Below are 24,164 nucleotides of genomic sequence, written 5' to 3'. Positions count from 1 at the left end.
TCCTGAAAAATGATGACACTTTTGAGAGTTAAAGAATGAACATTACAAGCTGAAAACCATACTTCCCACACAAAAACAGCCATTGAAAAGGTCCTAATATCTTTTTTATTATTCCAAAGAATAAAATAAAAAATGTTTCTAATATATAAGAAAAAAATTATATGATACTAATTATATAAGACTTAATATCCTTTTTGCAAATTAAAATGAGAAAAATCAATTACATATTCCCTAATCCACTGTAGCTATGTACGCCATAAATTAATCTTCTTTTTCTGTTTTGAAAGTCTAAAGAGAGAAAAGAAAGAAGTACATAGAGTTCAGTAAAAAAAAAAAAAAAAACAAACAAACAAACAAGAAAGAGACCTTGTTTTGCTTATTAAACCCTGGACCATTGGATTCAATCTCTCTGGCTTTCACTTTCCTTATCTGTAAAACGAACAGTTCAGATTAGATGATCTGTAAGTTCCCTATCTTACACTGTATGGTCTATTAGAGAAATAGCACAGGGTGAATTCCACATACTTAAGATTGGAGAAGTCACGACTTGTTTAGATTAAATTGTGAAATAAGGGGAAATTTATCTTGGTCACATCTCTACTTCTTTAGTTTCTCCCTCTCATTGTGAGGGCCCTTTCTTTCTTTCCCCTTTGTCCTTGGCTTCTCACATGTGCCTTCTTTCTGGTCTTGGATGCCTGTAGCATTTTACAAAGCTCCTCCATTTCTGGTAAGCACCCTATTCTCCATAAAGGTCTTTACTCTCTTTGCAGTGGTCAAAATTCTGAAAACTTAATTGAGGGCAAAGTATTAAAGGCTGTTAATTATGTTATTCAGCTTGCATCATGGAAAGCATTGAATATGGGTTCATATTATGGCTTTTTCACTTACTAGCTCTATGACTTTGGGCATATTTTCCATTTTGGACTCAGTAAAGTGGGTGAAAAGGTGTTCTAGATGGCTTTTAGCGTTCCTTCCAGACTTAGGTCTATGATTCAATGATCTCTAGTTTCAAAAATCTATTATTTAAAAAAGAAAAACTTAGAAATGTAAAGCCTCACCCTGATAGAGAATCTCTGATGAGAATTCCAGACACAATGGTTGGTTGGTAGGGGAGGAATTTGGGGGCAGGACAACTTCCATTTCACTCCTCAGATTCTACCACTTGGACAGATACTTTCTTGGACTACCTATAAGATCTTCCTTGAGAAATATTATAAGTCAAGGAGAAAAGTAAGAGAGAGAAAGATAAAGGATGAAAAAATGAAATGCATCTTCCCTGAAATCTAGTTCAACACTTAGCAATTACATAAACTTTAACTCATGATAATTTTAGAGAAAATTTTGTCTACTAGGACGAACATATTTCTTTTCACAAAAAAAGCCCTTTTAATTTACTCATCTACTCTGCATTAGCAGTTTGGTAAAAAGCATTCATACAAATACAGACACATAATGTATATCTAGAGACAAGTAAATTCTTATATTCCTGGAACATGTTTAGTGACAGGCAGGGTCTCAAAGATATCTATGAGTAAGTTGCTCCATCTGCTGGACATTTACCAAATTACAAAATCAAACTATTTCATAGGAGAGACAATTTATTGAAATCAGTTAACAGCAAAGGAGAGGAGCTTGGGAAGATTTTCAAGCCCATTCCTGTAAAGTAAGAATGCATCTCATTGTGGAGGAGGAGAAAAATTTACTAGGGTAAATTCCATGTAGGCTGGGCTACTTTTTTCCCTAAAGAATGAGAAAGTTGTCTTCAAGTTTAGGGTACTTGAACTCTAGTTCAAGTAGTAGACTTTGTGCAAGAAACATTTCAAATCTTCCTTAATCTTAATGCCTTTTTCCTGAGATTCTTCCCAATTAATCTTGTGTATGAATATGAATATGTATATATATGTATATTATCTGTGCATGGGTATACACATATATAGTTATATTCATAAAGGATATATACAACATAGATATATATGTGCATATATATGTATATACCTCCCATATATCTATACCCTTATGTATATATGTTATATACATATCATACACACACACATATATATTATTAAATATATAAGGATATACATGTATTTATTCTTTATATATACATACACCTGTTTGTATGGCGTTAGCCCCATTAAACTCTAATTTTCTTTTCTTCTGCCTTCTTTGTATCCCTGTGTATGTGTTTGTGTACATATAGAAACAGCATGCAATCTGTGGGTGTGTATGTGTATATGGAAACATCATACTAACAGACACATATAAATATAAAATATATACAAAACAGCTCTATGTGTACATATATACAACATGCATGCAAACATATGCACACATATTGCTGTCTGCATGGTGTTTTCCACATTAGACTCTTAAGTTTTTGAGGACAAGGACTATCCTTTCCTTTCCTTGTACCTTAGAACTTAGTACAGGATACATGATAAGCACTTAATAAATGCTTTTTGACTGAAATGCCTTTCTGTTCATCTTAAGCTATGAAAAGGCCAGCCTAGAAGGAATGAGTGCCTTACAGAAATGATAAAAGTCTCCTTTTCTTGCAAGTCCCCACAACTTTCGGATCCAACACATTCTGATGACTAGACTTATTTCCATATGGAATTAAGGGGTGCTACATCTACCTGAATGAGTGATTTAGCTTTGCTTAATATCTCCTTCATGTTTTAATTTAAGTAAACTTTTTGATTGTTTTAAAGTATAATTGTCTCATCTTATTCCAATCCTGATTCTAAACTATTGAACTGACCTGAATGAGGAACTTTTGACAACATTTGGCATTAGTTGGTATCATGTTGTTGGCACAAGTTGACCTTGTGGGTGTTGTGGTTGAAGGAGAAAGAAAATGCAAGAATCAGCCAGATGATGATGATTTTGATGGTGATGATGATTATGATGATGATGATGATGATTGTTATTCAGTTGTTTAAATCATGTCTGACTCTTTTGGACCCTATTTGAGATTTTCTTGGCAAATATACTGGAGTGATTTGCCATTTCCTTTTCCAGCTCATTTTATAGATGAGGAAACTGAAGCAAACTTGCCTAGGGTGGTATAGCTAGTAAATGTTTGAGATTTGAACTAAGGAAGAGAAGTCTTTCTGACTCCAGACCCAGTACTATCCATTGTGTCTATTTAATCATCAGCTATGATGATTAAATTTTGCAATGCATTCTATATTATCTAATCTGATCTTCCTAACAATATTGTAAAGTAGGTGCTATTATCTCCATATTACAAATGAGGAAATTGAGGTACAGAAAAGTTAAGTTACTTGCTTAGCATTATACAATTAATGTCTGAAACAGGATTCAAATTAGGATCTTCCTGACAGATGGTTCCAGATTATATTTATCCATGTAGTTATTTAACTGTCCAGTCAGATAGGGTATCTTGATCTGTTATGGCCAGAACCCCTTTTCTTGGTATGTTGAAAGACTTCTCAGTGCATCAGAGAGGGGCCCCCAAAGATCCACTCTTATGGATGCTGAAGGAAGTTGACATAGAGAATGATAGTAACATAGTAATGTGAGGAATATTTCTTGCTGATTGTTAAAAATCCTAGAAAAACTGAATTAGTTAATATAAAGAAAATGAAAATAAACTGTACACATTCAGCAAGTAGAGTCAGAGCTTTGACTTTTAAGGAGGCAAAGATGATGTGAGCAGAGGCTGACTGGAGGCAAAAAGTATTTAGTCCAACCCAGATGTTTTCATGGAAAATATATTGAGATCCAGGATTAGAAGGGAAAACAATGGGAGCAGAAATAGTGGTAACAACTGAGAACTTGCTGCGGTGGAATACAGAATGGGGGAGATGCAATCTACAACAAGCTCCTGATGCCCACTCACATAGCAGGCACAAAAAGTACAGGACCTAGAAAAGTAAATAACAATGCAGGGACAGCAGAATTGGTAGCATCCTCATCCATGGGAGCATCAGGGTAACTCTCAGCTGAGTGAGAACACCATTGGGGCTGACACTGAGTAGCATTTTTGACAGTGCTCATGAACAGTTTTCAATAGACTAAGGCTTCTAGCCCCAGTTCTAACTCCCTCCCTAATGGGTCCTTGGTTACAAGAATATCTCTCAGAAAGACTTGTCTTTGCTAGTATGAGAGCAATTCCACCTCATGTAAGAGAGACATATGCAAATGAACCTCACTGCCCATTAATTTGGTAACAAGAACTACAGTGAGAGAAGGAGGTCCTTCCAATGGGCTGAGCTATGAGCAACATAGTTGGTAGGCTCTCCCTAACATAAATCCAATACACTTGCATGTCACAGCATCACCTCCTGACCCTCTTTCAGAACAAAGGACAAACAACAACAAAAAAACTGGAATTAAGAGAAGAGGATTAAGCACAAAGCTTTGACAGACAACCACACAGAAGAGGTAGAACATGAAACCCAACAAGACTGAGAATGGAGCTAAGGGATCATTGGTTATCTTGAAGAAAGCTCTTCCAGTTAAATAGTGAGGAGAGAAGCCAGATGGCAAGGACTTGAGAGGGAAATGAGGAAATAAAGAAAACTAATATAATTATGGTGGGATATGCTTTTTTTTTTTACACATATATCAAACTCCAATTCTTACTTCATGACCATCTCACTTTGCAACTAAGTGCCTAGGGCAATGAGGTACATAAGTTCTGAATCTATAAGCATTTATTAAGGACTTACTATTAAGGACCCAACTTGGTATTGTGCTAAGTGCTGTGGATACAAAGGAAAAGTAGAGACAGTTCCTGTTTTCCTGTTTTTCCAGTTCTTGGAGCTAAAAGAGACCCTCTCTCACTGGTGGATAATCTCTGACCTACATTTCTTCATAGCTGGGAGAACAGCTCTAAGCTGAAATAATTGGGGGAAAGTGCTTTCAGTTAAGACAGTCTAAAAATCTTCATAGGTATTATGTGGTTTGGGAACATTTTATTGGTGATTGCTGACAGGCAGGGGTGTCGTCAGGGAGAAGTGATTATTGGGAAGAAATGGCTGGCTTGATTAGATCTTGATGGATTTCAACTGTGAGGTGGGTTGGCACGATGGAGATGCAGAGAGAAGACAATGACATGGAGTCATAGAGAGAGACACACATGTGGCACAGATCTGACACAGATGTTTTGGGGCTCTGGTTCCTGAGAAAGCAATGCTCTTTAGTTGTTTCCTAAGAATGCAAGAGATGTGATTAAATGGAACTTATTAAAAACCTTAATCTCTAACCCCCTGCCATGACTCATCTAACTGTATTCCTCTCCTATTTCCTAAGGATACCAAGGATTTTTTATCAAGAGAAATACATGACCTGGTTCTGCTTTATTATATGTTTTTTGTTCTTATTCCATAAATTATTTATCATGGTTTGGAAGACTTATTAGTTGGGTTTGGTGCTATGGATTTATTTAGATGGGGACCTTAAGAGAACATCGGATTTAAAAAGTTCCTACAACTATGTAAAATCTAAGAAGGGGTTCTTGTTATTCTATTTGTGAGGGCTCATCTGGGCCATGTTTGGGAAGAATTTTATTAAGCTTCTCTTGAATATGGGTCAAACTAGGGTTACCTTCTCTAGTATCATAGGGATCCACTAAAAAAATATCCATTTCCATTTCGATTGCTTTCCTCCTTTCCTTTCTCGTTCTTTTCAATTTCTCTTTGTGTTTATGTGTATAGACTATTGCTTGAAAGTAAAGTTTTCCAAAGCAATTGTGGCAAGGCCACTTGCTTTAAAATAGACATTTTGCAGTTATATGTCAAAGTGGCACCAAAATTTTGTTGTATACTGCTGAACTAAGACTTGTAACTTCATATTTGAGTGTTGCTATAGATAATCAGTGTAGCTTTTCTTTTATTGAAGAATTAGTGTAATTTAATTAATGGGATTTGAACATTATTGAGGACTGTTTGAGGGGTGATGAACTATATACCGTGCTGTAGACATGCTGGGGAGGGGATGTAAAATAGATAGGAATAAAGAAAAAGTAATAGATATGTTACACAAACTGACTTACACAAGCAGGACATTTTCAGCATCCCCAAAGAAATAACTGTTACTGAGTCTACTTAGGTACTAGTTATTAAATCCTCTAATGTTGACTAGAAACACTGAGAAAATATAAAGCCTTCCTTGTTAAAGATTTACTGAGAATGATATGAGAGGTAGGGGAGCAAATATTACCTTCAGCTATTAATAATCAATGGTAACATTATCTTATGCTTATGCTAGGGGACATCAGTGACAATAGTTAGTTGATACCTTCTCCATCAATGTCATTCTATGGAATGCTTTTTAGATTCAAATGATCTGGGTTCAGTATATGCCTCCATGCCAATGACTGATGTAATTTTGGGCAAGTCACTTATTCTTCAGAGGCCTCAATTTTCTCATCATAAAATGAGGGGGAGTAGATTAAAAAAAAGTGGTCTGTGAGGTTCCTTCCTGTTCTAGCACTCTGATCACATAGAGTAGATTTCTATCTATTGTCTTTATTGCAGATTTAGTATAGAAAGCCATGGTTATTTTAGGGGAGGGCACTGAGTTCTGGATCCAGAAATAAAGTGAAAAGGGACTAATATTAGAAACTATAGGAGGCATTTAAAATGATTATATATGTATAGTCCATATCAGAGTGCTTGCTGTCTAGGAGAAGGGAAGAAGGGAGGAAAAAAGTATTTAGAATTCAAAATCCTACAAAAGTGAATGCTGAACTGAATGTAATATGAAAAAAAATACTATTAAGAAAATATAGGAGGCTGATGGATACCTCCAAGGCACCTGATTTTGACCTCCTAATTGCCTTGAAAATGTAGTATCCTGAACTCCTTGTACTCAAGTACTCTTAGAAACTTTTTGAATCAGTTGGGGGCACAGAGACTATACAAGACATTTGTGGTGGGAACACACCATCTACCTTCATGTACACTAAGCTAGTTTTTTTTTAACTAGTCAGTAAACTCAGTTCATGCAAACTATATGTAGATATTAGCATACACGTATATATTCCACAATTGGTTTTGATTATCTATATTAAGCCTGTTAGATATTAGAGCATGCATATATATTCCATAATTGGTTCTGATTAGCTAATTACATGGTGAAGTCCCTTTGGGTGCAGAGCCAAAACTGGAGGTACACTCAAGAAGCCTTAGTCAATCAGGACATCTTCCTTCTCTTTTGCCTGACTCCTTCCTTTGTGGCAACATTCCAGAAAGAATAGAGACAATGCTGTAGAAAGTAGAGGTCTTGTACTCTCCCTATCTGAAGTGGACATGTGGCCTATGAATATAGGCTTTAGTTTTTTGTCTTGATCATTGCTCTTATGCTCTGAACAAAGGAAATTTGAGACTGTGATATTGTAGTTTTAAAATATCAGAATAATTAGCCAACATGAGGTTTAGGGGTAGCATGTATACCAAAGTTTTCAATCCGCTAGACCACTTTTGAGGTCCCAAGAAGCAGGAAGTGATCGTTGGAACCTAACTCAGTAGGACCTTAGCTTTAACTAGATGGAGATTCCTCTTAAAGCAGTGTTATATTTGGTGGGACTAATGCTCTCTCAGGAGATCAAGAAAATATAGTGGAGAATAAGCCTACAAAATGTTGGATTTAGAGGAAATGTTTCTACTTCAGTTATTGTCACATCTTTGAAGTAAATATCCCTTTGTAAAAACTGACATTAATTGATTAAATAGTATTAGGATGCTAACAGTAGATGGGGAAGCACTCTGGAATAGAAGGTCAAGCTAAAAGAAGTAAAGATACATCCATCCCCCAGGATGGAGATGTAGTTATCCTTGTCCTATGAGAGGGAAGTTAGAGCTAATTGCTACACTTAAAAGATATTAACACAATTATTGGTATTTAATTGAAAAAGGGCACGAAAGGTTTAGACTGTTAACGTTACTGGTCACTTGAGTACAGAACAACCATAAGGAGCTCCAAACATGCTCCTCTGCTTTACTGGCAGATCATAACAAACATCTTAGAGACAGGGAAGCTTTTCTTAGCTAAGTCAACTTCAAGTGTCTTCAATGCATAATGCTTGTATAATATCATTCTACTGCTATGGCCAAGTAAATTCTCTTTTCTTGCATAACTCATGAGAATCTCATTATGTTCAATATTGAACATAAGCTACAAAGAATTTGTCTAAATCATAACAAGTCTAGATCTATGGCCATCCTTTAACACCATTGAACAAAAAAAAGAAAAGGCTTCTGACTTTGTTTTAGATTTGGAAACATTGTTCCAGAATAATATGAATTAAAGGAGAAGTAACCATGATGTAGGAGAATGTCAGTCTGACCTAAGTAAACAAAAGATTGACATGTAATGAATCCTTGAAAGTGTATCTATGAGTAGGGGAGTAACAAAGAAAGCCTCTCAGTTACCTAGAATTAATATATCTTTTAAAGAAAATAGAGCTAAAAATAGTGAACACAGAGAAGTTAGAAAATGACAAAAGCAGTCTTACCGGGCTCTAAGACAACTCAATTATAGGTCAGTGAAACTTAAAAAATGCTAATTTGGAACAACCAAATCCCACTGTAAAAAACTCCAGACAATTTGGCCAGAAAATGGAACAATGTGCCAAGCCTTTCCTGGAAGTGTAAAGGAGTTAGGACCAGAGGTTAATGCATCCCACTTAAAAACAGAACTATCAGAATAATCCAAGTTATGTTTTTGCTCTAATTCTGGGGGAAATGGTTTTATATATACTGGGTACTCTCAAGAAGAGAATTTAATGTTCAGCCAGTAGTTCAAGGGCAATAGAAATAGAGATGGGGCTGGGTATGAAGGACATACCAATTTCTAAGAACTTAATCTCTGCTTCATTATCTTTGGCTGGGCTATTTCTACCTGGACTCAAAGGACCTGGTACAGAGATAACTGTGTATTGAAAGTGGAACATGTCATGCTGTCCTGGGGCATATTATATTCTTCTATAGCATATGTATGTTTTTGTAGAGTGATGGGTAGTTGGGTAAGCAATTCAGTGGAGATAATGTCTTATGCTTCATAGAATCCTAGCATTCCCCCTATTCAGTTCCAAGACTGGGACTGTCTCAGGAAAAGTTTGTGATCCTCCAAGTCGCTCCTGCTACTGCTTCCAACATGAGTATACTTAATGGCATACCTTCCTTGCTATGTGGTTTCAACCATTGTAGTGAGTAAAATCTGAGAAACAGAAAAGAAAAGAACATAGGATGATATCACGTTAGGTGAATCCTACTACTTCTGTTGCCATTACAGCTACTGCTCCCCAAATTCTCTCTTTTTTCAAAGTCCCTATTGCATTTCTATCTACCTTGTCTCTACAAGGTAGTGTGTTATAATCAAATATGATAGACTTGGTTCTTCTCAGCAATTCAGCAATCCAAAACAATTCTAATAAAATTTGGATGGAAAATGCCATCTGCATCCATAGAGAGAACTATAGAGATTAAATGTCTTTTCATATTTCTTTTTTTCCTTTTTTTTTCTCGTGGATTTTCCCTTTTGTTTTGATTTTTTTCTGTCAATATGACTCACACAGAAATATGTAAAAAATAAATGTAGATGTATAAACTAAGAAAAAAATTAAAGTAAAATATTAAAAAAGATAAAAATGTAGTTAAATTAGGCACTGTTGGGCATTAAAAAAAATTTATTCAAAGTCAATTAAGTGGAAGGCTATGATCAGCTATACACAGAGAAGAGGAAATTGTCTTTCCAAGAAACACTAGCTGGGGACTCCAAACAAACCATATAATGTATTGATACATTTTATGATCTTTCCCCTAAAATGAGGAAATATGAAATTAATCTGAACCATACATAAATACAATCTGGGTTAGCAGTGTTTTTCTAGAGGGAGAAGAAGGTTTGATAGTAAAAATAGAGAAGAAAGAGTTGGGAGCCAAGATGGTGGAGAGAAGCTAGGAAGTTGTCTGAGTTCTCCCTAGTTTCCCTCTGAAACAATTCAAAAACAAGCCTCTAAAAAGATTCTGGAGTGATAGAATCTTCAAAAAAAAATAGAGTGAAACAGCTTAAGGTAACTTAGAAGGACTTCAGAAAAGTCCTTTCTCACTTGGGTTACTGGGGAGTGTGGTCCAGCATAGGCATGAAGTGGGCAATCTAGAGAGTCTCCTAGCTCAGCATGGATCAGCAGCTGAGGTCCCTTGGTTCTGACTCAGCAGATCAGTAATACAGTAGGTTAACCATGAGGCCTGTAGCCCCAAAATAGAAGGAAAAATGGCAAGTTCTGGAACCCTGCCACAATTAGGCCTGACCAACCCAGCACAATGGGCAAAGCCACCAGCACCTTGGTCCTCAATGTGGAAAACCAGTGATAAGGGACCTGAAGGACAGGGGAAGCTTGGGACAGTGTCCCTTGTGCCCTCAGAGTAAAGCTTGACTTTTAAAAAATGAACAACAACAAAAAGCTCCAAAGAGTCTTGACCAAAGAAAGCTACTATGATGACAGGGAAAATCAGAACACAAACTCAGAAGAAGACAGCAGTGACAAACATCAACATATGAAGTCTCAAAAGAGAATATAAATTGGTCTCAAGTTCAAAAGATTCTGTTTGAAGAGCTCAAAAAAGATTTTAAAAATCAAATAAGAAAGTTAGAAGAAAGGAATTATTTAAAAAAAGAATCAACAGTTTGGAAAAGGAAGCACAAAAATTGACAAGAAAACAACTCATTAAAAAATAGAAGCAGCCAAATAGGAAAAAAAGACACTAAAAAAATAACTCCTTAAGAATTAGAATTGGTGAAATGGAAAAAAAAATCCACTGAAGAAAACAATTCTTTTAAAAGTAGAATTGGCAAAATAGAAAAGGAGGCAAAAAAGTCAACTGAAGAAAATAATTCATTAAAAATTAGAATTGGAGAAGTAGAAGTTAATGACTCTATGAGACATCAAGAATCAGTCAAACATAATAAAAATTAAAAAAAATAGAAGAAAATATGAAATACCTCATGTAGAGGGCCAGAACTCTGGAGAAGTATACTTAAAACAAGGTGTTAACTTAATGGAATTGATGAGATAATGGTTCTCTAGTTCACATATATACTTAGTACTCAGCATGGTGATGTAATTCACACATATTCAGTATATTGTAATGATGTAATTGTAATAGGGTATTTAAACTGGGGACAAAGTCAGACTTAGAGGAAGACTAGTTGAGACTGGCAGACTGTCAGAATGCTAGAAGAAACTGGTTCAGACTGTTAGTGTTAGATTATGACAGATAAAGACTATATAAGAGACAATAAAGACTTTGGACTCTATTCTTGTCCATTTTCATGGTGTTTATCCTGCTAAGACCAAGACCCTACCGGAGGACCTCCAAAAAGCTAGCCCAAACATTACAACCTCATTGGAAAAACAACTGACCTGGAAAATAGATCAAGGAGAGGTAATTTAAGAATTATTGGATTACCTGAAAGACATCATCAAAAAAGCTTGAACAGCATCCTATAAGAAATCAAGAAAGCTGCCATGATATCCTAGCCCCAGAGGGTAAAATAGTCATTAAAAGGATCAACAAATCACCTCCTGAAAAAGACCCCAAAATGAAAATTCCAAAGAATATTATAGTTAAATTCAAGAATTATCAGGTCAAGGAAAAAATACTACAAATAGAAAGAAAGAAACAATTCAGATATCCAAGAGTCACAGTCAGTATTACCTAGAATGTAGCAGCTTTCTATTCTAGGATATTCTAGGATATGAGGACCTGGAATATAATATTCCAGAAGACAAAGGAACTGGGACTGCCACCAAGATTCAACTTTCCAGCAAAACTGAGCATAATCATATTCAAGGAAAAAGGTGGATATTCAATGAATAGGGAACTTTCAATCATTTCTAATGAAAAAAAATGGAGCTAAACAGAAAATCTGATTTTTAAATATAAAAATCAAGAGAAACATAAAAAGCTAAACAGGAAAGAAAAATATGTTATTTAAAGGTTAAACTGTTTACATCCCTACACAGGAAAATGATACTTGTAAATTTTGAGAATTTTATCTTTTCTTAGGGCTGCTAGAAAGGGTATATATAGACAGAAAATATGAGTATAAGATATTGATTTGATTATATAAAAAGAAATTAAGGGGCAGAAAAATGATTGTACTGGGAAAAGAAAAAAGGAAGGCAAAATGCTGTAATTTATATCACATGAAGAAGCACAAAAGACTTATTTACAGCAGAGGGGAAAAGGGAAGGGGATGAGTACCATTTGAACCTTAATCTCATTGGATTGGGCTCAAAGACAGAATAAAATACATACTTAGATACAAAAATTTCCCTTAACTTATAGGAAGTAGGAGGGAAAAGGGGAAAGAAAAGACGGATGCTAGAAGGGAGAGCAATTTGAGGGATGTGGGGGTCAGAAGCAAAATACTGGTAAAGAGGGACAGAGTGAAAGGAGAAAGAAGAGTACAAATGTGGAAAAATAGGATGAAAAGAAATACATAGTAATCATAACTGTGAATATAAATGGGATGGACCCTTCCATAAAACCAAAGTGGATAATGGAGTGGATTAAATGTCAGAATCCTATAATATGTTATTTATAAGAAACACACTGGAAGAGGGATACATATAGAATAAAAGTAAAAGGCAAGGGTAGAATATATTATTCTTCAGCTGAAGTAACAAAAAAAGATAGCAATCCTGATCTCAGACAAAGAAAAAGCAAAAAGATCTAATTAAAAGAGATAAATAAGGAAACTATATCTTGCTAAAGATGTACATGATGAAGTAATATCAATACTAAATATATATGTACTACTTGGTATACCATACAAATTCCTAAAGGAAAAGTTTAATAAATTACAGGAAGAAATAGCAAAACTATACAAGTAAGGGATCTCAATCTCCTTCTTTCAGAACTAGATAAATCTAACCACAAAATAAGAAAGAATTTAGGAGGTGAATAGAATTTTAGAAAAGTTAAGAATGATATATCTCTGGAGAAAATTGAATAAGGATAGAAAAGAATATACCATTTTCTTAATGATACATGGCATCTACCCAAAAATTAATCATGCATTATGGCATTAAAACCTCACAATGAAATACTGAAAAGCAGAAATATTAAATGCATCCTTTTCAGGTCATGATGTAATAAAATTACATTCAATAAAGGACTATGGAAAGATATACTAAAAACTATTAGGAAACAAATTAATCTAATCATAAAGAATGAGTGGGTCAAACAACAAATCATAGAAATAATAAGTTCATCAAAGAGAATGACAATAGTAAGATAATATGCCAAAATTTATGGAGTACAGCCAGAGTAGTTTTTTAATGTCTCAAAATTCTTACACGAATAAAATTGAGAAAGAGGAAATCAATGAATTGATCATGAAACTAAAAAAGCTAGGGAAAAAACAAATTTAAAAACCTTTAATTAAATATCAAATTAGAAATTCTGAAAATCAAAGGAGAGATTAATAAAATTGAAAGCAATAAAAATATTGAACTAAGAAATAAAACTGAGTTTATTTTATAGAAAAATCCCACAACACAATAAACCATTACTTAAATTGATTAGAAAAAGTAAAGAAGAAAATTAAATTATGAGTATCAAAAATGAATTCACTACCAATGAAGAGAAAATTAAAGCAATCATTAAGTGCTATTTTATCTATGAGCCAATAAATCTGGATATTGGAAATGGATAAATATATACAAAAATATAAATTACCCAGATTAACAGAAAGGGAATTAAATTACTTAAATAATGGCATAATAATCCCATTAAAAAGAAATTGAACAAGTCATCAATGAACTCCCAAAGGAATAGTCTCAGGGCCAGATGTATTTACAGGTGAATTCTACCAAACATTTAAAGAGCAATTAATTCCAATACTATACAAACTATTTGAAAAAATAGGTTAAGGAGTCCTGCCAAATTCCTTTAATGACACAGACATGGTACTGATATCTAAATCAGGAAGAACTAAAAGAGTAAGAAAATTGCAGACCAATTTCCTTAATGTATATTGATATAAACATTTTAAATAAAATATTAGCAAAGAAATTACAAAAATTTATCCATAATATACTATGAACAGTAGGGACTTATACCAGGAATGCAGGCCTCGTTCAACATTAGGAAAAATACCAGCATAATTGACCATATCAATAACAAAATTAACAGAAAGCATATTATCTCAATAAAATTAGAAAAAGCTTTTGACCAAATCAGCATCCTATTAAAACACAACAGAGCTTGGAAATCAATGAAATTTTCCTTAAAATGATAAATACCATCTATTTAAAACCATTAGGAAGCATGATATGAGGACCTGGAATTAATGGAAAAAATATTGAAAAGAAAGGTAGTCTAGTGATACCAGACCTAAAACTGGATTATAAAGTGATGGCCATCAAAACTATTTGATATTGGCTAAGAAACAGAATGGTGATCAGTGGAATAGGTTAAACACATAAGACACAGTAGTCAGTGAGTAAAGTATTAAGCTTTAGCTTCTAGGACAAGAACTTAATGTTTGACAAAAACTGCTGACAAAACTGGCAGAAACTAGGCCAACATTTCATACCCTATACCAATATAAAGTTAAAATGGATTCATGATTTAGACAAAGAGGGTGATAATATAATTTTTAAGAGAGCAAGGAATAGCTTACCCATCAGATCTTTGGAAAATTGAAGAGTTTATTAACAAAAAAGGAATAGAGAATAATATGAAATGCAAAATGGATAAATTTGATTATATAAAATTAACAAAATCAAGATTAGAAGGGAAGTAGAAAACTGGGCAACAATTTTTACAGTGTTTCTGATAAAGACCTCATTTCTAAAATATATAGATAATTGATTTAAATTTATAAGAATATAAATTATTCCCCAATTGATAAATGGTTAAAGGATATGAATAAACAATTTTCAGAAGAAAAATTAAAGCCATCTATTGTAATATGAAAAATGCTCCAAGTAACTATTAGAGAAATGCAAATTAAGACAACTCTGAAATACTATCTCATGCCTCTCACATTAGCAAAGATGACAGGAAAAGAAAATGATCAATATTGGAGGAGATTTAGGAAAACTGGGGCACTAAGGCAGTATTGGTAGAGTTATGAACTCATCCAACCATTTTGGAGAGCAATTTGGAACTATGCCCAAAAAACTATAAAAAACTGTGCAATGCCACTACTGGCTCTGTATCCCAAAGACATCATAAAAAAGGAACATATGGAGAATGTTTGTAGCAGTTCTTTTTGTGGTGGCAAGGAAATAGAGTGGCTGTCCACTATTTGGGATTGAATAAGTTATGGCATATGAATGTAATAGAATACTAGTGGTCTAAAAGAAGTTATGAGCAGGCAGATTTTAGAAAACCTGGAAAGATTTACATGGTCCTGAGTGAAGTGAGCACAACCAGGATAACATGGTACACAATAATGTCAACATTTTGCATTGATGAACTATGATAACTTTAGTTCTTTTCAGCAATATGGTGATTTAAGACAAATCCAATAGATGTGTGATGGAAAATATCATCAACATCCAGGGGAAAGAACTATGGAGGCTGAATGCAGATTAAAATATACTATTTTCATTCTTTTTTTGTTTTTCTTTCTTATGGTTTTTCCTTTTCCTGATAATTCTTTTACAGCATAATTAATATATAATCAAAGTTGTCCATTTTGCATTTCATAATGTTCTCTAGCTCTTCTTTGGTCATAAATTCCTCCTTTCTCCAAAGATCTTATAGGTAGATTATCCCTTGTTCTCCTGGTTTGCTTATGGTATCATAAGCCCAAATTATGTACACATTTTGACCTTATTTTGGTATGCGCTATGAGATATAGGTCTATGCTGAGTCTCTGACATATTATTTTTCAGTTTTCACATAATCCACCCTAATAATTCCTGAACATTTCAAGATCAATCACAGAAAAATTGTGACGGAGAACTTCAGAAATTGCCTATATTAACTAGGGGATGATGATATCATTGTAGAGCACTTATCTTTTTGATCATAGCACTGGTAGCAACATAGATGAGACTATTTGGATTTCTTTAGATTGCTGAACGTTGAACAAGAGACCTAAGGAGGATCTGGACACTATGTTATGATTGCGAAATGTTCTAGATTATTTGCTAGACAGTTAGTATTGGATTTGAGCTATCCAGTTAAATCCCTAGAGTAGAAAACAGGATAAAAGTTGGATCTATGATTTTATTAGCATTGACAGTTATTAAATAAGGAAATTCCCTCTACACATACAAGGAAGCATTTTCGATAAAAATTATAGTTTTAGCTTTTTTTAGAGGTAGCTAGGTGATAGGCAGAGTAGCAGCAAGATGGGAAGTACATAGAGTACCAGACTGATTCAGGAAGACTTTTCTTCCTGATTCTGGTTTCAAACAATTACTAGCTGTGTGATCCTGGCCAAGTCATTTGATCCCATTTGCCTCAGTTCCTCAAATATAAAATGAACTGAAGAAGTAAATGACAAACCATTCCAGTATCTTTGCTAAGAACACCCTAAATATGGTCACAAAGAGTTGGGCATGACTGAAAAAAATGACTCAATAACAATAGGAGGCTTAGTGTATAACTCATTGGATATGGTGTCAGGAAGACCAGAGTTCAAATTTGGCTTCAGATATTTACTATCTGTGTGACCCTGGGCAAGTCACATCACCCTGTTTGTTTCTTATCTGTAAAATAATCTGAATAAGGAAATGGCAAATCACTTAGTATCTTTGTCAAGAAAACCTCAAATGGGATCATGAAGAATCATACACAACTGAAATGACTCAGTGAGAAGAAAGTTTGGGGGGACTTTCAGAGATTAAATGAAGTTGTTTAATCCAGAGTAACACAAATGATACATGCCAGAATTAAAACTTGAACCAAGTCTTTCTGGCTTTAAGGCTACCTCTATCTGCTACCCCTCTCAGAGAAGCATACAGTCACCATTTTACCAATTTGAATGTGTATGCGGGGGAATTTTGAGGGTATGTATCATTTTCTGACAGTTCATAGAAATGGCTCATTATATCACTGGGGAGGTGTTATTATATATAGACAGCTTCTTCCTATTTGGAAAGATGTAAGAAAGAGAATGAAGACAGGGATGTAAAGTTTAAAAAAAAACTTTAAAAAAATTTTTTTAACTTTTAAGAGTATAAAGAAAGATTACTGGAAGTACTAGTTTGGGGAGAAACTGCTGGGCTAAGGCTAAGTTTATGAGTCAGTTCTTCAGAGCTTTTGACAAGTATGGGGGTTACATAAAGTCTCCAGAGGAAGTGAGTCCTGACTCCAAAAAGTAGAGTGCTTGTCATCTTTTCATGTTTGAAGACTTTTTCAGTTAAAATTGTTCTAGGATTTGGTGACTACTCAATGATTTCATTTTTGGCTGAAAAGAAATAGAAATAATAAGCATAAAGTGGTCCTAGCATCAATCAGATAATACTAGTTCAAAAAATGTCATCAGAAGGGCAGCTGGATATTGAGGTGGTATAGAGCACAGGACCTGAAAATAAGGAAGATCTGAGTTCAAATCTAACCTCAGACACTTAACACTTTCTAGCTGTGTGACTTTGGGCAATTGCCTTACAAAAAAATAATTAATAATAATAAATGGCAGAAGGGTTCAAGGACTTACTAATAATTAGCCTCATGCATGTATCAACATTGATCTTTTCATGTCCAACCAAGAGCTTTGTATTATAGACTGATGCTAGAATAGAGGACCTATGAAAGAGAAAACCATCAGTAGATTTTTATATTACTATCATGGATAATGAGAATTGTTGTGGCATGAGGAGATTTTAATTCTTGCTTTTGAAAGGGGCCATCACTTATAATTTCTAAGCCTATGTGCATAGTGCCTATTTTCAAGTTTGCACAGATGCCACTGAAATTTTGACAAAGGCCAATTGGTTGCTGCCTTTTAGGGATGGGTAGTAACATTATTCAACTATGAACTTTTTCTTTAACATTCATCATAGAAGACTAACAAGGATGCCCCATTAAAACCATGATAATACCTATAGAAGGAATAAATGAAATCTTTTAAAAGGAGGGAAGGAGAAGAAAGAAAGGCACTTAACAGATGAAAGTGCAGGGAAGGGTGTGCAAGAAAAGATGCCATCAGTAGATATAAATTTTATAGCATTAGTTTATTATATTATTATAGCTTATTATTTCTTATTATTATCTCAGTGCTATTTATCTTTAGATGATCATTGGCAGAAATTATGGCATGATGATGGTATACTGGAGGTGATATAGACCAAAAATGGGAGCTATCATGCACTGAGACAGAACTGACTCAAAATAAGGTGCAAAAAAGCAGTTGATTCTACCCCATGGCTTGATGACTATAATAGCTCTATGTTATTACTTTGGAAACCTGAGCCAAAAGAGAACTCAGGAATTGAGACAAACTACATCCTTTGAGCCTAGTATAATATCAAATATAGGAAATGTGAGACCTGTGCATGATATATTTAAAAGAAAGTGCAATTGACTCATACTGCTTGCCTAGACAATAAGCCCTCACAGCTTGTGCATATAAATGTTTTATCTTTCGAAGATATGAGAAAGAACATAGCAATATCCTTTTGGTAAAAACAAAACAAAATATTTTACCTATTATACATAGAAATCCTCAACCAGGAATCAGAAAGCTTTTACAGTTGTAAAAATTGTAAACTGTTGTAGAAGAACTCATTTTCTGCATATAGCTACTTTACTAATATCCACTCTGATCAAGAACAAGACATTGATAATTGTTAATTCAAGAAGGTAATTTACCTTGGCTGGAATCAAATACCTGATCATTATCAAGATGTTTTAATGGTATTGCATCAATATCAGAGTATTTTAACATACACAAATGAACATATTAGGGATTTTGAATACTAAGCAGAAATCTGAATGGAGTTGCTATATAGTGTTTTTGTGTATGCACGTAATTTCACAAATGATACTATGAGCTGTGATCCATAATATTTGAAAACTATATTTATGTATGATGCTTGAAACTGTCCATTGATATATTATGCTTTAAAGTCTCATTAGATAAAAAAATCAAGGAAACTTACAACTTAATACATGTTGTATTATTTGAAGTAGCTGCTACCTTGTTATCATCTCATGTTATAAGAGCTAAAAGAAAAATTCTCATAGGGGATTCATTCGTTGTCAGGAGTTTTACTATAATCCTGGTAAGAAATCTTGATATCAAAAGAAAACACAAGATGGCAGACTGGTAGTGAATCATTCTATATTTTGTAGTTGATAATTGCTCAATCCAACATTCAATAAATTGCCCTGGAGAATAGTAGAGACTTTGGAAAGATAATCTTTAATGCTCTAAGGTCAATTTCAAAGTTGATAGGACTTCATGGTAATTGGGGAATAAAAATTGGTTCCAAGAAATAAGTAGTACTTCTTTAACAAAAGACATTATATTTAAAAAATACAATGCCTACTACATAGTAGGAACTTAATAAATACATGTTTATTTCCTTCCTATTATAGCTGAATTGTTGAAATCAAATGAAGACTCATACGGGAGAAAAGATCCAAATCAGCCAAGTTTTCTCATAACTGCCTCCACTTAAGGAGGATCTCTGGCCAAACCAAGGTAGTTGCGGGGAGGGGGTGGTGGGGTAGGAGGGTGGGGGGTGGAATTTGGAATTGATTCTAGAAACTTTTTATTTTCCTACCTAATACATTTACATTGTAATATATAATACATTAATTGTATTGGGAAATGAAAGCATTGGTGTCTATAAAGTATGGGCACAATCACTACAAAGAAAGGAAGAAATAGTAGTTATTTTGGATAAAGATATCTAAAAAATATACCAATATTTGACTTTTGAACACTGCCTCTCACACTGAACAGTAAACTATCTGAGCTTTACTATGGGACATATACATTTCCTTGTCATTCTGTAATTCATAACTGCTATCTTTATTTGTGCAGGATTAAACTATATTTACTTATTTATTTTTAGTTATTAAGCTTCACAATATTTACACCCATAAGATAACCATGGAATAATCAGATATGGTTAAGATGATAGTGATTATTCACATTTATAAAGCAATTTAAGGTTTGCAAAGAGCAACAATCTTTTTAAGTAGATAGTATTATACCATTTGCCTCCCTTGTAATTTACCTTTTGTTCCCTACACTATCAATAACCAGTGAAGCAACAAGAATTTGTTAAGTGCCTCCCATGAACCCAACACTATATACTAGTTCACTAGGTGATTGGGAATACAAAGAATGAAATAATCCCTATTTTCAAGGAGCTTCCATTCTCCAGGGGCAACAATAGGAGCATATACTTTTATTCACAGAAATAAATATAGAATAAATAAAGGTTAGTTAAATACAAAGTATTTGGGGAAGAAGGAAGAACACTAGCAATTGGTCTCTGGGATTGGGAAAGGCTTGTGTAGAAGGAAGTCAAGGTACTTGAGTTATTCCATAAAGGAAGCGAGGGACTCTATGGATTGGAGATGAGGAGAAAGTATACTAATTGTAAAGATATGAAGAGTGACAATGGAGGTTATGTGTATAGAACAGAAAGAAAAATGCCAGTTTGGATGGACTACAAAAATGAGTGAAGGGGAGAAATGTATAAGAAAGTTAGAAAGATGGGTTGTGAAGTATTGGAGTAATTTAGTGAAATGTTTTAAAAGCTGAACAGAGGAATTTATATATAATTGTCAAGAAAGAAGAAATCACCGGCATTCATCAAATTGGGCACATGTAAGGAAAATAACTGACAACTATGTGGAGAATTGAATTGAATGAGGAAACTCAAAGAAGGAATTAGGAGACCTTTTTAATAAATTATGTATTACATGAGATGATTAATTGAGAGAAGGGATCAAATGTAAGAGGTGTGGAGGTTGACGTGGCAAGATTTATCAGCTTATTACATTTGTAGAGGAATAGAGAGGAATATAACACCAAGGCTATAAATATGGGAGGCTAGAAGAATGGTAGTTCTTTCAATAGAAACAAGGGAATTTATAAAGAGATGGATCTGGGGAGAAAGATAGTGAATTCTGTTTTGGATATATTGAGTTTGAGATATATGTATACTATTTAAAGTGTTGTTTCATCCCCAGGACTTTAGAGACTTAGGAAAGAGCTTTATCATCATTATCATCAGTAAGCATTTATTAAGCATTGTGATAAGGGAATATGAATAAAGGCTTCTTCCTACTTTCCCCCTTTTTCTATTGTCTCCTTTCTCTTAGGGTTTTACTCTCCTTTCTGTAACAGTCTTACATAAATCAAAGTACAATAGACTTTGGCTCCAGAGGGAAGTACTGGGTTGTTTTTTTTTAAAAAGATTAGGACATTGATCATGTGCTGAGCTTGAGGTATAAAAGACTTAATTTTGGGGGAAATTGAAACAGATAATCACTCAGTTCCAACTGCCTGTAAGTTAATTTCCTGGGATTCTGACTTGGTGACTGAAGAGGGAGATAATATTTTATATCATTTAAACTTTGGAGTCGGTTCTGTTAATGCATAATGAGTACAGTGACTTACTGTTCTTTGCTGTTTAACTTTGAGTTTGAATTTTAAGTCTTGTTCACAATAAGATGTCTTTGAGATATCTAGTTCAAAATATTCAATATGCAATTGGAAAGCTGGGACTGAAGCTCAGGGGAAAGATTGTGCTGGATTTATAAAATCTGGGAATCATTTGAATAGACATGATAATGAAATCCATGAGAGTTAATGAGACCACACACACACACACACACACACACACAGAGAGAGAGAAAGAGAGAGACAGAGAGAGAGAGAGAGAGAGAGAGAGAGAGATCGAAGGAAGGAGAGAGAGAGGGAAAGAAAGAGAAGCCTGCCTAGAACAAAGCCTTGGGAACACCTACAGTAAGAAGCTAAACAAGAGATGAGATAAGGATTGTTGCCTCTTTGCAAACCTTAAATTGCTTTATAAATGGGAAAAATCACTATCATCCGTGTCTGATTATTCCATGGTTATCTTATGTGTGTAAATCTTGTCAAATAGGTAAGAGAAGAATCAGGAGAAATTTGAACTAGAAAAATCCAAAGGAAAAAGAACATTTGGGGAAGAGATGTTTTTTTTTTTTTTTTTTGAAAAAATTACCCTGGCATGGTTCTGTCAAAGGAGATGGTTATCAATAAAGTTGAATGCAGCAATGAGATCAGGAAGGATGAAAACTGAAAAAAAATGATCATATATGACAATTAATATGTATTAAGAGATAATTTTGGAGAAATGCCAGTTGAGTGATGAAGTCAGAAGCCATATGCTGAGCTGAGTGATTTTTCTAGCATCAAAAGTAGGATTTCATCCCAAATCTTCCCAGTTACATAAATAAGTTATTTATTATGTCATGTTAACTCTAGTAAGAGTATTCTTGAAGAATCATAACTTGTGTCCCACCTAGTGTCATAATAACATTTTGACTTAATACATCCTTTGTCTTCTTGGTCTGACCCATTTATTGTTCACCTTACCTTTTTCCTTTTGTAGTAGAGAAGATAACCATCATGCTTCAGTACAAACCACCTCTTCCTCCAACCCTTCAGGAGCCCCGAGTTAGTCCGTTTGTGTAGATAGCCACGACAGGTAGGCCAGGGGGTATTGGGGCAGCGACTGATGTCTGATCCCACTACTAGAGTCAGAATATCTGGGCCTGAAGGAGTATAATTTGGATAGTTGAGTGGCTGAGACATAGAGAATGAGAGATGACTGATCTTCAGAAAAAAAAAATAAATGTATTTTAAATAAATATATTTTATTTATTTCATATAATTTTAAATTATGATCTGAATCTTCCTCATGTGGAGAAATTGAGCCCCAGCAAGTTTAAAGATACATAGTTAATTAGTGGCTTAGTCAGAACTCTAACTTGATTATACTATGTTATTTTTCCAAATGAATTATTGTTTTTCTTGTCATTTTATTTATGGATTACCACAAAAATACTATTCACGGTTACTTCCCCTTGCTTCTATGATCTAGATGTGGGATCCATTGAAACTGAACAGATTTAACTAGTAACCTGACCAAAATATGAATATATGAAGAGGGAAACCTCCCAGGTACTTTCCCCCATGAATGGACAAAAATATTAATATAGCAAGGTTACTGATTTGCCCAGCAGTAGAGTACGGCTAGATAATAGGGCTCTTTCAATCAGGGTACTTTAGTTATCTTGATTGACAGTTCTTCACTGAGATTGTTTACTATAGAAGACTAGACCATGCAATCCAAGCATACAATTTGAACCAGAAACATTGGGATATATTTTGTTCATAATTCATGGAGTCTTCTGTACAGGCAGTAACCTTTGTCTTTTGACCTAGGTGGTAAGAGATTTGTTTTCATAGAATTGTAGGTTAGAATTAGAAGAATCTTTGAGGCCATTGAAACCAACCTCTTTATTTTACAGATTAGAAAACTGATTCACAAATAATGAAAGAAATTTGCCAAGAATCATACAATACAGGTTTGAATTCATTTTTTGCTTTCTAAGCCAGATGCTCATGTACTGTGATTCTTAATTGCTCCTTCTATAACACACTTACACAATGTGTTCTATTTTATAGTTGTTTAGGTTTGTATATTATACTTCAGCTAGTTTGTAAACTCCATGAGGGCAGGAGTCAAACCCTATTTAAACTTTGTGTTTCTTCCAGAAACAAAGAGATTTCTCTGCATATAATATGTTCTTATTCATTGTTGGCCAACTTTCAGATATGACAAGAAACTATTGTCTGTATTAATATAGAAACGCCTCCAATACATCACATTCTGACAGTCATCTATTTCATCCATTTTAAGAAACTTTTATTCTCAATTTTTTCCCTAAAAGGGAATTACCTAATTCATACGAAATCAAGAGTATCTACTAGGTTGTTAGTAAATGTTTGATGTGAATTTAAAAGACCGTTGAGGAAGAAATATCAGATATGGTATCAGAGTACCTGGTTCAAATCTCATTTGGTTAATTACAAATTTTATGACCTGGGAAAAGTCACTTCTTTCAAAATTTTCCAGATCCATAGAATGAAGGGAAAGGTAGTTAGAGTAGATGATCTCTGAGAGGTTATTCTAGCTCTAAATGTATAAGTAA

At 34.2% G+C, this 24,164-nt stretch overlaps 1 long non-coding RNA gene across 1 annotated transcript; it reads left to right on the top strand.

Moving 5' to 3' along the window:
- The first annotated feature begins 521 nt into the window (after positions 1–521).
- On the top strand, positions 522–22,691 carry LOC127560417 (uncharacterized). The gene is made up of 3 exons (XR_007953329.1): positions 522–727; positions 19,542–19,647; positions 22,559–22,691. It is a non-coding gene; the product is annotated as an uncharacterized LOC127560417 (long non-coding RNA).
- Positions 22,692–24,164: the final 1,473 nt, after the last annotated feature.

This window comes from Antechinus flavipes, chromosome 1, assembly GCF_016432865.1.
Source record: "Antechinus flavipes isolate AdamAnt ecotype Samford, QLD, Australia chromosome 1, AdamAnt_v2, whole genome shotgun sequence".
Taxonomy (NCBI): domain Eukaryota; kingdom Metazoa; phylum Chordata; class Mammalia; order Dasyuromorphia; family Dasyuridae; genus Antechinus; species Antechinus flavipes.
This window is presented reverse-complemented; position numbering and strand designations above follow the sequence as displayed.